Here is a 12,976-nt window from a genome sequence, read left to right as displayed (position 1 = left end):
ACTCACCTTTATCCCCTTTGCCTTTGTATAATGGCACTATGCATGCATTCTGCCAATCCATAGGCACTTCACCACAATCCATACATACATTTAAATGTCCTTACCAACCAGTCAACAACACAGTCACCCCCTTTTTTAATAAATTCCACTGCAATACCATCCAAACCCGCCGCCTTGCCGGCTTTCATCTTCCGCAAAGCTTTCACAACCTCCTCTCTGTTTACCAAATCATTCTCCCTTACCCTTTCTCTTTGCACAACATCTCAACCAAAACACTCTATATCTGCCACTCTATCGCCTAACACATTCAGTAAACCTTCAAAATACTTACTCCATCTTCTCATCACCACTACTTGTTATTACTTCCCCATTAGCCCTCTTCACCAATGTTCCCATTTGTTCTCTTGTCTTACGCACTTATTTACCTCCTTCCAAAACATCTTTCTATTCTCTCTATAATTTAATGATACTCACCCCAAGTCTCATTTGCCCTCTTTTTCACCTCCTGCACCTTCCTCTTGACCTCCTATTTCTTTGTTTTATACATCTCCCACTCATTTGCACTATTTTCCTGCAAAAATTGTCCAAATGCCTCTCTCTTCTCTTTCACTAATAATCTTACTTCTTCATCCAACCACTCATTATCCTTTTTAACCTGCCCACCTCCCACGTTTCTCATGCCACAAGCATCTTTTGCACAAGTCAACACTGCTTCCCTAAATACATCCCATTCCTCCCCCACTCTCCTTACGTCCTTTGCTCTCACCTTTTTCCATTCTGCACTCAGCCTCTCCTGGTACTTCCTGACACAAGTCTCCTTCCCATGCTCACTTACTCTCACCACTCTCTTCACCCCAACATTCTCTCTTCTTTTATGAAAACCTCTACAAATCTTCAACTTAGCCTCCACAAGATAATGATCAGACATCCCTCCAGTTGCACCTCTCAGCACATTAACATTCAAAAGTCTCTCTTTCACGCGCCTAACAATTAACACGTAATCCAATTATGCTCTCTGGTTTTTCCAATCACCAGTCCTTTTTCAGCACACAAATCTACAAGCTCTTCATCATTTCCATTTACAGCACTGAACACCCCATGTACACCAATTATTCCCTCAACTGCCACATTACTCACCTTTGCATTCAAATCATCCATCACTATAGCCTGGTCTTGTGCATCAAAACTTCGAACACACTCAGCTGCTCCCAAAACACTTGCCTCTCATGATCCTTTTTCTCATGCCCAGGTGCATGTGCACCAATAATCACACCATCTCTCTCCATCCACTTTCAGTTTTACCCATATCAATCTAGAGTTTACTTTCTTACACTATCACATACTCCCACAACTCCTGTTTCAGGAGTAGTGCTATTCCTTACATTGCTCCTGTCCTCTCACCATCCCCTGACTTTACTCCCAAAACATTCCCAAACCACTCTTCCCCTTTACCCTTGAGCTTCATTTCACTCAGGACCAAAAGATACAGGTTCTTTTCCTCAAACATACTACCTATCTCTCCTTTTTTCTCATCTTGTTTACATCCACACACATTTAGACACCCAAATCTGAGCCTTAGAGGAGGATGAGCATTCCCCACGTGACTCCTTCTGTTTCCCCTTTTAGAAAGTTAACATACAATCTGCTATATAATTTGATATCTTATATATATATGGTCAGTATTCACAGACAATTTTGTAATAATAGCAAAACTATAACTTTCTTCCAAAATCTTCATCTACTCTTTCTTTGCTTTACTCTATTAGCTTTTTAACATTCTGCTTACATATTTTATATTCTTCCCTCCTCCTTTGCTGAAACCTGCACTGGTACATTCCTATTGAGCAATCTACCATACGCCTTTTTCTTCTTTTCCACCGCATATCTAATCTCTTCTGTCCACCATACATTGCCCTTTTTATTCCTGTATCTCATGACCTTGTATCCAACAAGTGATTCTATAACCTATACAGTATTTCTCTTTACATTTTAAACACCCATTCACACATGACGGCATTCCTACATTCACTACACTTCCATCTAAGCTTTCATTTACCTTCCTTTCATACTCCTCCCTGTATTTTTCCTGATTCATCTCACTTGCCAACACTTTTACCTCTCCATATTTCCTTACAACATACCTCCACTTCTCCCTGATCCTCATCTAATGCACATTCAGACATCCCATATTGAGGCTTTGGGGAGGATGAACACTCATCTTTTGGTTCCATCTTGTAATCCACCTTTTAGAAAATGAAATACAAGAAGGGAAGGGTTTCCTGCCCCACCCACTTCCACCAGTTAAAGGGTGGTGATTAAAGGATGCATGACCCAACAAATGAGCTGTGTAGTGAGCACTATGCACTAGTCCTGTCATCAGAGCAAATTATCATCACAGAAACTCATAGGTAGGTTGGTACCTCTTTAATCACCCACAACATGCAAGGAATACAAGGGAAGCATTCTTTCTTTCCTATCCCAATGGTTACTATATAATTTTACTATTCTGCTAAGCTTAAATAATCAGAAAAACAATGTTGATAAAGAACAAACTATAATTTGCCCATCAAAAGTGATACAGGTTGAGCATCCCTAATTCGGAAATCCAAAATCCAAAATGCTCCAAAATCCAAAACTTCTTGGGTGGTGACATGACATTACAAGAGGAAACTTCCACACCTGACCTCACTTGCCCATGCTAGGCTCTGATGGTGCCAGTAATTATGCTTATTTTCTGCTCTGTGGTACAAAGACATTGTTGAAATTGTCAAAGAAGCCTGCAGATAATGAGGCTCCAGTTGTTCATTCACTGACTGATAGTGAAATAGCTGAAATGATTCTAAATCAAGGTGATAATGATATTAGAGACAATGGAGATGACTTTGCTAAAACTGCAGGAAAAGTGCCTATTGATGACACGGTGAATATGTGTGATAGACCTATTGAAGGGACAAGAGCAGCTTTCATTCATAACAGAACAAGAAATCATGTCAATTTATAAAATCACAGACTTCTATGATAAAAACCATTATCAATGAGGCAGGTGACTCTGGAAGAAACATTTACAAAAAAAAAAAAAAGCCATTTAAAAAAGCTTTGGTTGAGACACCTAAGCTTTCTAATGGTTCAGTGTCACACAAACTTTGTTTCATACACAAAATTATTAAAAATATTGTATAGATTATCTTCAGGCTATGTGTATCAGGTGTATATGAAACATAAAATTGTGTTCCATCCCCAAGACATATCATCTATTATCCATCATGACAAATATGGAAAACAGGATGGTATAGAAATAGACGGCTTAGAGCTTAGACATACCTCAACGTTTTGACCATTCAATGGTCTTCCTCAGGAGATACAGATTCCAGCCTTTAATGGGACCATATTCCCCAGCAAGTGATGGTCACCCAGTTGGATGCCTTGGCATGTCATTCTTATTTGGGTCCTTGTCCCACTACCTCCTCTCGTTCACAGCAATCTCTGCTGCCTGACGTGATCAGCAGATGAACCCAGGCCTTGTGTTAGCATTGCCTTTGGTAGCATTGTATGCTGCTTCTAATGTCTTTCTTATTTGCTTGCTTAGGCTCTCGTGCAGTATTCTTTCCTTGTCCCACTACATGGATTTGCAGTGACAAGTTCCACCCTGTTTACATCATGCTGAGACTTGTACAATGTAAAACAGAGCGAAATTAGTCACTGCAAATCTGTGTAGTGGGACAAGGTGAGGATAAGGAAAGAGGACCTAAGCAAACAAGAAAGAAAGACATCACTACTGAAGACAAAATCAACACAAGGGCTGGGTTCATCTGTTGGTCTCATCAGGCAGCGGAGATCACTGTGAATAGGTGAAGGCAGCAGGACAAGCATCCACTCAAAGAACGACAAGCCAAAGCATCCGACTGGGTGACCATCGTTTTTTTTGGGAATATGTTCCCATCGAATGCTGGAATCAGTGTCCCCAGAGGAAGACCATTGCCCAATCAATGTGTTGAGGTTTGTCCCTTCTCTAACCCATTTGTTTCCATACCATCCTGTTCATATCTCATGTATATGAAAATATTCCAGGATCCATAAAATCCATAATCCGAAACACCTCTAGCCCCCAAGCATTTCGGACAAGGGATACTCAACCTGCATTTAGAAAGTAGAAGTTTGTTGGGATAAAGCAACACCATGTCCTTTATAGTTATCACCCATCATTACTCTTAATATCACTGATGAGAACTGTTTAATTGATTGGGAAAAGAAGGGCTGAATATGTTCCACTTCTTCTTTTTGGTAAACGTAATCTTGACAACAACTGCAGAAGCAACTTATGGAAATGAAAGATCTAGAAGTGCTGAAGAAGTATAATGGCAATTAATCAGACAATAATAAATAATTGATATCAGGGAGGGATAGATCAAGGATAATAGAAACAAGTCTTGTGTAAATCAATTAAACCTATGAAAATCTAACCTACCTTCCATTATGGCTGAAATCAAATCCTTCATTATCTTGGAAAAAAAGTGACTCTTTGGGTCTCTTAGGGTCTTATGGGTGGTGTGTGTGGTACCATGGTGCCACACAAACCTATCCCAGCAAAAACAACCACAGCCATCAAACATTCTTCAGCAGGAAGAATGAGAAGTCAAAGGAATTCATCAACTAAACAAATGAAATTCAAGGAAAATCTCAATCCTTAAAATAAGTTAGACGTCCATTTCACATAAGTACTTCACCTATTGTTATGATAAAAAAAAATCCTATATTTTCCCTGATCTTCACTGCCTTCCCCACTATCACTTACGATTGTAGGAGGAAAAAAAAAATCATCCATTTCATGTCCCAATACTCTAAATCACTTCTACTAAGTACTTGATAGGAGTCTACTGATACAATCATCTTCCACTTTCCTTCATTACTAAGTTGGCAACTTAAACTACATTTATTTATTTATTATTTATATTTTGCTTTGTCGCTGTCTCCCGCATTAGCAAGGTAGAGCAAGGAAACAGACAAAAGAATGGCCCAACCCACCCACATACACATGTATATACATACACATCCACACACGCAAATATACATACCTATACATCTCAATGTACACATATATATACACACACAGACATATACATGTATACACATGTACATAATTCATACTGTCTGCCTTTATTTGTTCCCATCGCCACCTCGCCACACATGGAATAACAACCCCCACCCCCCTCATGTGTGCGAGGTAGCGCTAGGAAAAGACAACAAAGGCTCCATTCGTTCACACTTTGTCTCTAGCTGTCATCTAATAATGCACCGAAACCACAGCTCCCTTTCCACATCCAGGCCCCACACAACTTTCCATGGTTTACCCCACACGCTTCACATGCCCTGGTTCAATCCATTGACAGCACGTCGACCCCAGTATACCACATCATTCCAATTCACTCTATTCCTTGCACGCCTTTCACCCTCCTGCATGTTCAGGCCCTGATCACTCAAAATCTTTTTCAATCCATCTTTCCACCTCCAATTTGGTCTCCCACTTCTCCTCGTTCCCTCCACCTCTGACACATATATCCTCTTGGTCAATCTTTCCTCACTCATTCTCTCCATGTGACCAAACCATTTCAAAACACCCTCTTCTGCTCTCTCAACTACACTCTTTTTATTTCCACACATCTCTCTTATCCTTACATTACTTACTCGATCAAACCACCTCACACCACATATTGTCCTCAAACATCTCATTTCCTGCACATCCACCCTCCTGCGCACAACTCCATCCATAGCCCACGCCTCGCAACCATACAACATTGTTGGAACCACTATTCCTTCAAACATACCCATTTTTGCTTTCCAAGATAATGTTCTCGACTTCCAAACATTCTTCAAGGCTCCCAGAATTTTCGCCCCCGCCCTATGATTCACTTCCGCTTCCATGGTTCCATCTGCTGCCAGATCCACTCCCAGATATCTAAAACACTTTACTTCCTCCAGTTTTTCCCCATTCAAACTTACCCCCCAATTGACTTGACCCTCAACCCTACTGTACCTAATAATCTTGCTCTTATTCACATTTACTCTTAACTTTCTTCTTTCACACACTTTACCAAACTCAGTCACCAGCTTCTGCAGTTTCTCACATGAATCAGCCACCAGCGCTGTATCATCAGCAAACAACAACTGACACTTCCCAAGCTCTCTCATCCACAACAGACTTCATACTTGCCCCTCTTCCCAAAACTCTTGCATTCACCTCCCTAACAACCCCATCCATCAACAAATTAAACAACCATGGAGACATCACACACCCCTGCCTGCAAACCTACATTCACTGAGAACCAATCACTTTCCTCTCTTCCTACACGTACACATGCCTTACATCCTAAATAAAAACTTTTCATTGCTTCTAACAACTTGCCTCCCACACCATATATTCTTAAAACTTTCCACAGAGCATCTCTATCAACTCTATCATATGCCTCCTCCAGATCCATAAATGCTACATACAAATCCATTTGTTTTTCTAGGTATTTCTCACATACATTCTTCAAAGCAAACACCTGATCCACACATCCTCTACCACTTCTGAAACCACACTGCTCTTCCCCAATCTCATGCTCTGTACATGCCTTCACCCTCTCAATCAATACCCTCCCATATAATTTACCAGGAATACTCAACAAACTTATACCTCTGTAATCTGAGCACTCACTCTTATCCCCTTTGCCTTTGTACAATGGCACTATGCAAGCATTCCGCCAATCCTCAGGCACCTCACCATGAATCATACATACATTAAATAACCTTACCAACCAGTCAACAATACAGTCACCCCCTTTTTTAATAGATTCCACTGCAATACCATCCAAACCTGCTGCCTTGCCGGCTTTCATCTTCCGTAAAGCTATTTACCAAATCATTTTCCCTAACCTCTCACTTTGCACACCACCTCGACCAAAACACCCTATATCTGCCACTCTATCATCAAACACATTCAACAAACCTTCAAAATACTCATTCCATCTCCTTCTCACATCACCACTACTTGTTATCACCTCCCCATTAGCCCCCTTCACTGAAGTTCCCATTTGCTCCCTTGTCTTACGCACCCCATTTACCTCCCTCCAAAACATCTTTTTATTCTCCCTGAAATTTAATGATACTCTCTCACCCCAACTCTCATTTGCCCTCTTTTTCACCTCTTGCACCTTTCTCTTGACCTCCTGCCTCTTTCTTTTATACCTCTCCCACTCATTTGCATTTTTTCCCTGCAAAAATCATCCAAAAGCCTCTCTCTTCTCTTTCACTAATAATCTTACTTCTTCATCCCACCACTCACTACCTTTTCTAATAAACCCACCTCCCACGCTTCTCATGCCATAAGCATCTTTTGCGCAATCCATCACTGCTTCCCTAAATACATCCCATTCCTCCCCCACTCCCCTTACGTCCTTTGTTCTCACCTTTTTCCATTCTGTACTCAGTCTCTCCTGGTACTTCCTTACACAAGTCTCCTTCCCAAGCTCACTTACTCTCACCACTCTCTTCACCCCAACATTCTCTCTTCTTTTCTGAAAACCCCCACAAATCTTCACCTTCGCCTCCACAAGATAATGATCAGACATCCCTCTAGTTGCACCTCTCAGCACATTAACATCCAAAAGTCTCTCTTTCGTGCGTCTATCAATTAACACATAATCCAATAATGCTCTCTGGCCATCTCTCCTACTTACATACGTATACTTATGTATATCTCGCTTTTTAAACCAGGTATTCCCAATCACCAGTCCTTTTTCAGCACATAAATCAGCGCTGGTGGCTGATTCATGTGAGAAACTGCAGAAGCTGGTGACTGAGTTTGGTAAAGTGTGTGGAAGAAGAAAGTTAAGAGTAAATGTGAATAAGAGCAAGGTTATTAGGTACAGTAGGGTTGAGGGTCAAGTCAATTGGGAGGTGAGTTTGAATGGAGAAAAACTGGAGGAAGTGAAGTGTTTTAGATATCTGGGAGTGGATCTGGCAGCGGATGGAACCATGGAAGCGGAAGTGGATCATAGGGTGGGGGAGGGGGCGAAAATTCTGGGGGCCTTGAAGAATGTGTGGAAGTCGAGAACATTATCTCGGAAAGCAAAAATGGGTATGTTTGAAGGAATAGTGGTCCCAACAATGTTGTATGGTTGCGAGGCGTGGGCTATGGATAGAGTTGTGCGCAGGAGGATGGATGTGCTGGAAATGAGATGTTTGAGGACAGTGTGGTGTGAGGTGGTTTGATCGAGTGAGTAACGTAAGGGTAAGAGAGATGTGTGGAAATAAAAAGAGCGTGGTTGAGAGAGCAGAAGAGGGTGTTTTGAAGTGGTTTGGGCACATGGAGAGAATGAGTGAGGAAAGATTGACCAAGAGGATATATGTGTCGGAGGTGGAGGGAACGAGAAGTGGGAGACCAAATTGGAGGTGGAAAGATGGAGTGAAAAAGATTTTGTGTGATCGGGGCCTGAACATGCAGGAGGGTGAAAGGAGGGCAAGGAATAGAGTGAATTGGAGCGATGTGGTATACCGGGGTTGACGTGCTGTCAGTGGATTGAATCAGGGCATGTGAAGCGTCTGGGGTAAACCATGGAAAGCTGTGTAGGTATGTATATTTGCGTGTGTGGACGTATGTATATACATGTGTATGGGGGGGGTTGGGCCATTTCTTTCGTCTGTTTCCTTGCACTACCTCGCAAACGCGGGAGACAGCGACAAAGTATAATAAAAAAAAAAAAATAAAAATCTACAAGCTCTTCACCATTTCCATTTACAACACTGAACACTCCATGTATACCAATTATTCCCTCAACTGCCACATTACTCACCCTTGCATTCAAATCACCCATCACTATAACCTGGTCTTGGGCATCAAAACCACTAACACACTCATTCAGCTGCTCCTAAAACACTTACCTCTCATGATCTTTCTTCTCATGCCCAGATGCATATGCACCAATAATCACTCATCTCTCTCCATCAACTTTCAGTATTACCCATATCAATCTAGAATTTACTTTCTTACACTCTATCACATACTCCCACAACTCCTGCTTCAGGAGTAGTGCTACTCCTTCCCTTGCTCTTGTCCTCTCACTAACCCCTGACTTTACTCCCAAGACATTCCCAAACCACTCTTCCCCTTTACCCTTGAGCTTCGTTTCACTCAGAGCCAAAACATCCAGGTTCCTTTCCTCAAACATACTACCTATCTCTCCTTTTTTCTCATCTTGGTTACATCCACACACATTTAGACACCCCAATCTAAGCCTTTGAGGAGGATGAGCACTCATCGCGTGACTCCTGTTTCCCCTTTTAGAAAGTTAAAATACAAGGAGGGGTGGGTTTCTGGCCCCCCCGCTCCCGTCCCCTTTTGTCGCCTTCTACGACACATATATCTACATATATCTACCAATATATCTTGCCCTATAGTTTACAAACTATAAACAAATTAAAGTATCTGATATGGAAATACACACAATGCATAAAATTATTTGATGAAAATACTATCCTTTTCTCAAATCCTTACATATGGACATTTACCAATGATGGCAACATCTTTTCTTCTTGAATAAAGTAATACAAGTAAATCATTAAGGTACCAGTATCAAACTATCAAGTGCACTAAAAATTTGATATTTTCAGTGACTTAAGTTGCACTCCAAAGGTTTCATTAACAGCATTCATATCCTTGAAACTTATTACATCATGTAAAAACAATTCGGAAGATATGGGTTTAATGAATGAATATTACCAAAACCAATCCAATCTAAATGAGATCAAAGTTTCCTTATCAAAATATGTGTGCACACAAAATCTATTTGAATTATGTGAAAAGTGATTCTGACACCTTTGCAAAGTAAGGTTATAGTACCTTAAATTAGGGCTTGATTTCCTTGGTAACAAACAAATACCACTCCTACCATTCCTTTAGAGATATAGACTTGCAATTACTCATAACAATACATGAAAGGAAAATTTCCTGAAGGATTATTACGGAAACAAATTAAATGATCTGGAAGAAATGCATACCAATAAACACTGCACCCTTAGAAATTATTTACACCTCAAAAGCATGATCTGAAGCAGTATTTTTGTTATGAATAACAAACAAACCTCAGTGGGGACAGCTTGATTGATCAAGAAAAATGTGGTGCATAAGCTAGTGAAACACTCTTCAGAACATGACCAATGAAAACTTCACCTAACTTCTTAAATCTACCATCTATTTTATAATATTATAGTAAAAAATTAATCAACAGCAATGTTCTCATTCCTTCCACTGTGCTGGTTGTATTTTTGCAGGAGGCAGTAAACACACCAGCAATTTACTAGTTTAGGTGTACATCAAAACTAGCTTTAGATACTGAATATGTTTTGCAATGGTAGCAGCAATGATATTGAGAATGGAATAGAATGCATTAAGCATGATCAGGAGCATTGTATCATACTCTGCAATACTTTACAGTGCATGATGAGGGCAGCAAAGGTTATAAATATCAAGGAAAATGGTTTCATCACATAAAAATAAGTGAACACTTTTAAAGAACAAGTCCTGAAAACCTTACCAAACCTTCCCAGTTGCTGAGATTTATCTCAATCTTAAATTTTCTAATCAAAATATACAGGCACATAAAAGCTGACTGCATCAACTGCCAGTAAATGTCAACAAGTAAACACATCAAGCAACTGTTCATGCCTTCCCACCTAACAAGCAGCCATTCCACACAGTTCTCAGTGGCACATTTCATAAATGTTGGTATACTTCTATTTACTCTGGGCTGCTACGGGAGGTCAGGATAGGTTTTAGTTGGTTCTGTTAATCTTTTACAAGTGGTGAACTTGCTTTTACATAAATCAACACAATCTTTTCCCCTAATACTCAAAGCCCTTACCACTAACACTTATCTAAAATCCTATAAAATGTTTCCAATCATGCTTTGTTGCTTTTATGTCATTCACTGAATGCAAAACTATAAATACAATACACAGAGATAGTTTAATATGAACCTAAAGAAATACTGCAATCTACAAACTCATTAAACATTAAAGTCAGCAAACAGTCCTCCTAGCACATGAAATCAAATCGCATCATAACTTTTCAAACCAAAAATAAGGTAAACCTAGGTTACTAAGATAAGGTGAGTTTAGTGAGGTTTCCATAAGTTCTATTGATTTCCGGGCATGTTTGGCTTTTACCTAATTCATTCACCTTGATCATCATAACCCACACCACTATCACGTCCCTGTACAGGAGAAAATAACTTTCCCAATCAGACTCTCCCACTCTAATTTACCTCTCAATAAAAGGTGTCCATCGATATGAATTTCTTCTAGTTGTTACTTTCATGGTGCCTGTAAGCTTGAACTTTACCACATTAATTCTCACCAATATGTATGCACCCATTTTTATATAAAAATCATATTAGCATTCTCCATGATGTTATGCGTATGGGCTTCTGTTATCATGTCAAAATCAGTCAGCACAAATTGCAATATTTACATAAAATCACATATCTAATACTATAAACAACGATGTATTCAGATCCTTAACTTTATATCTTATACATTTCATTTTTGATAAATTTCGACGAACTCCCTTGATGGCAGGTACCGTCTCTAATAGCTGCTAATAGTTCATGTGAGCTATAAAATATCCACAGAACAATAATTAAATTAACTTTCCCAACAATAAGATAACTTAAATTCTGCCCAATTCCTCGTGCTTGCCAGGGTCAGGTGAGAATGGTCATATGGACCATACCAGTCCATTTAATATTACTTTCCTCGACACTCGCATCTCGATGAGCTTTAACAAACCGATAACTAGGAACATGAGGCAACCATCACCAAGACAACATACACCTAAGGATTATTCAGAGCTGACAGCGAGCATAATTACCCGACGTGGACCATTAGAAAGTGGTGGCATCAGTTTGTAAACAAATAGTCTTCTACTTTCCTCCGTGCCTGCCAGCCCGCCAGCCCCTCCATCACCTCACTCCCAGCCACTTCCAGCCCTTCACCTTCTGCCCAGGGGGTTGGCATGCCTCTCACTCACCGTTATGTGATTCATGGATAAAGTCAAAAAATGGAGGTGGCCGGTAAGATTGTATTGGTCACAGCTGACGGAGGCGTCGCAGTAGAAGTGCTGAAGTGTGGCGCACCGCCGCCAGATGGCACGCTGCCGCCCCCTCATACGCGCACTACTTTAAACCCTCTGCCCTTGTCACATCTCTGCTTTACCTATTACTTTATGTCTTATGTTGTGTCAAAGGTTGAATTAGTGACTTTATCGTATATATATGATTTCCTTAAAGAAATGGAGTGTAAAACATCATAAAAAATTGAATTTAGTTTTAGTTTTCAGCCATGATAGTTATATTTCTACATTATCAAATCCTTTTTGGTCGAGTTTCTTTTTTCTTTGGTATGAGTTGTAGAATCATTTTACCTTCTTAACTGTAGGTCTGAGGTGTCACGTGTCCTGGCGGGGGGGGGGGTCCCCACTCCCACCCTAGCAGCTGAACCCATGAGGTGAGGGCTGCCGGAACCTGCTCTGCCCCAGGACCAGAACCCGGTCTGGGGTGCCCGAAGGGCGTGCACCTTGACTACTGCGCTATTTCTGAGATCAAAGATCAGTGTCCAAGTCCAGCGTCAAATGTTCAGAAACGCGACTATGAAACCGCCCTCAACCATATCAGCGGACTAGACTATAAGGTTCTGGTAACCTTTGACTCCAGGTATCGTTGAACACAGATATCCACGGTCAAGGTCGCACTCCCAGGATTAAGGATACGATGAAATAGTGGGTTTCACAATTTCGTCTTGTGACCTGCAAATGTTCATCATTCCTAAAATTACGAATGATATTCAAAGGAAAAAATCTGGGTCAAATGGAGCTAGTCTTTATAATCCCACTCCAAACTTCCTTAAACAGCTAAAAGCCTTTCCTACATTTGACTTACATAAT

At 40.5% G+C, this 12,976-nt stretch overlaps 1 protein-coding gene across 5 annotated transcripts in view; it reads right to left on the bottom strand.

Moving 5' to 3' along the window:
* LOC139760116 (terminal uridylyltransferase 7-like) overlaps positions 1 to 12,201 on the bottom strand; it is a 303,262-nt gene extending 291,061 nt beyond the window's left edge. For 3 of the 5 annotated variants that reach the window (XM_071682971.1, XM_071682991.1, XM_071683010.1), the window contains exon 1: positions 12,065 to 12,201. The gene's annotated coding sequence lies outside the window, so the exon portion shown is untranslated. The other 2 variants (XM_071682999.1, XM_071682982.1) reach the window with 2 other exon arrangements.
* Positions 12,202 to 12,976: the final 775 nt, after the last annotated feature.

Source organism: Panulirus ornatus, chromosome 3 (assembly GCF_036320965.1).
Source record: "Panulirus ornatus isolate Po-2019 chromosome 3, ASM3632096v1, whole genome shotgun sequence".
Taxonomy (NCBI): domain Eukaryota; kingdom Metazoa; phylum Arthropoda; class Malacostraca; order Decapoda; family Palinuridae; genus Panulirus; species Panulirus ornatus.
Note: the sequence above shows the minus strand (reverse complement) of the source record. Positions and strands in the feature narration are given on the sequence as shown.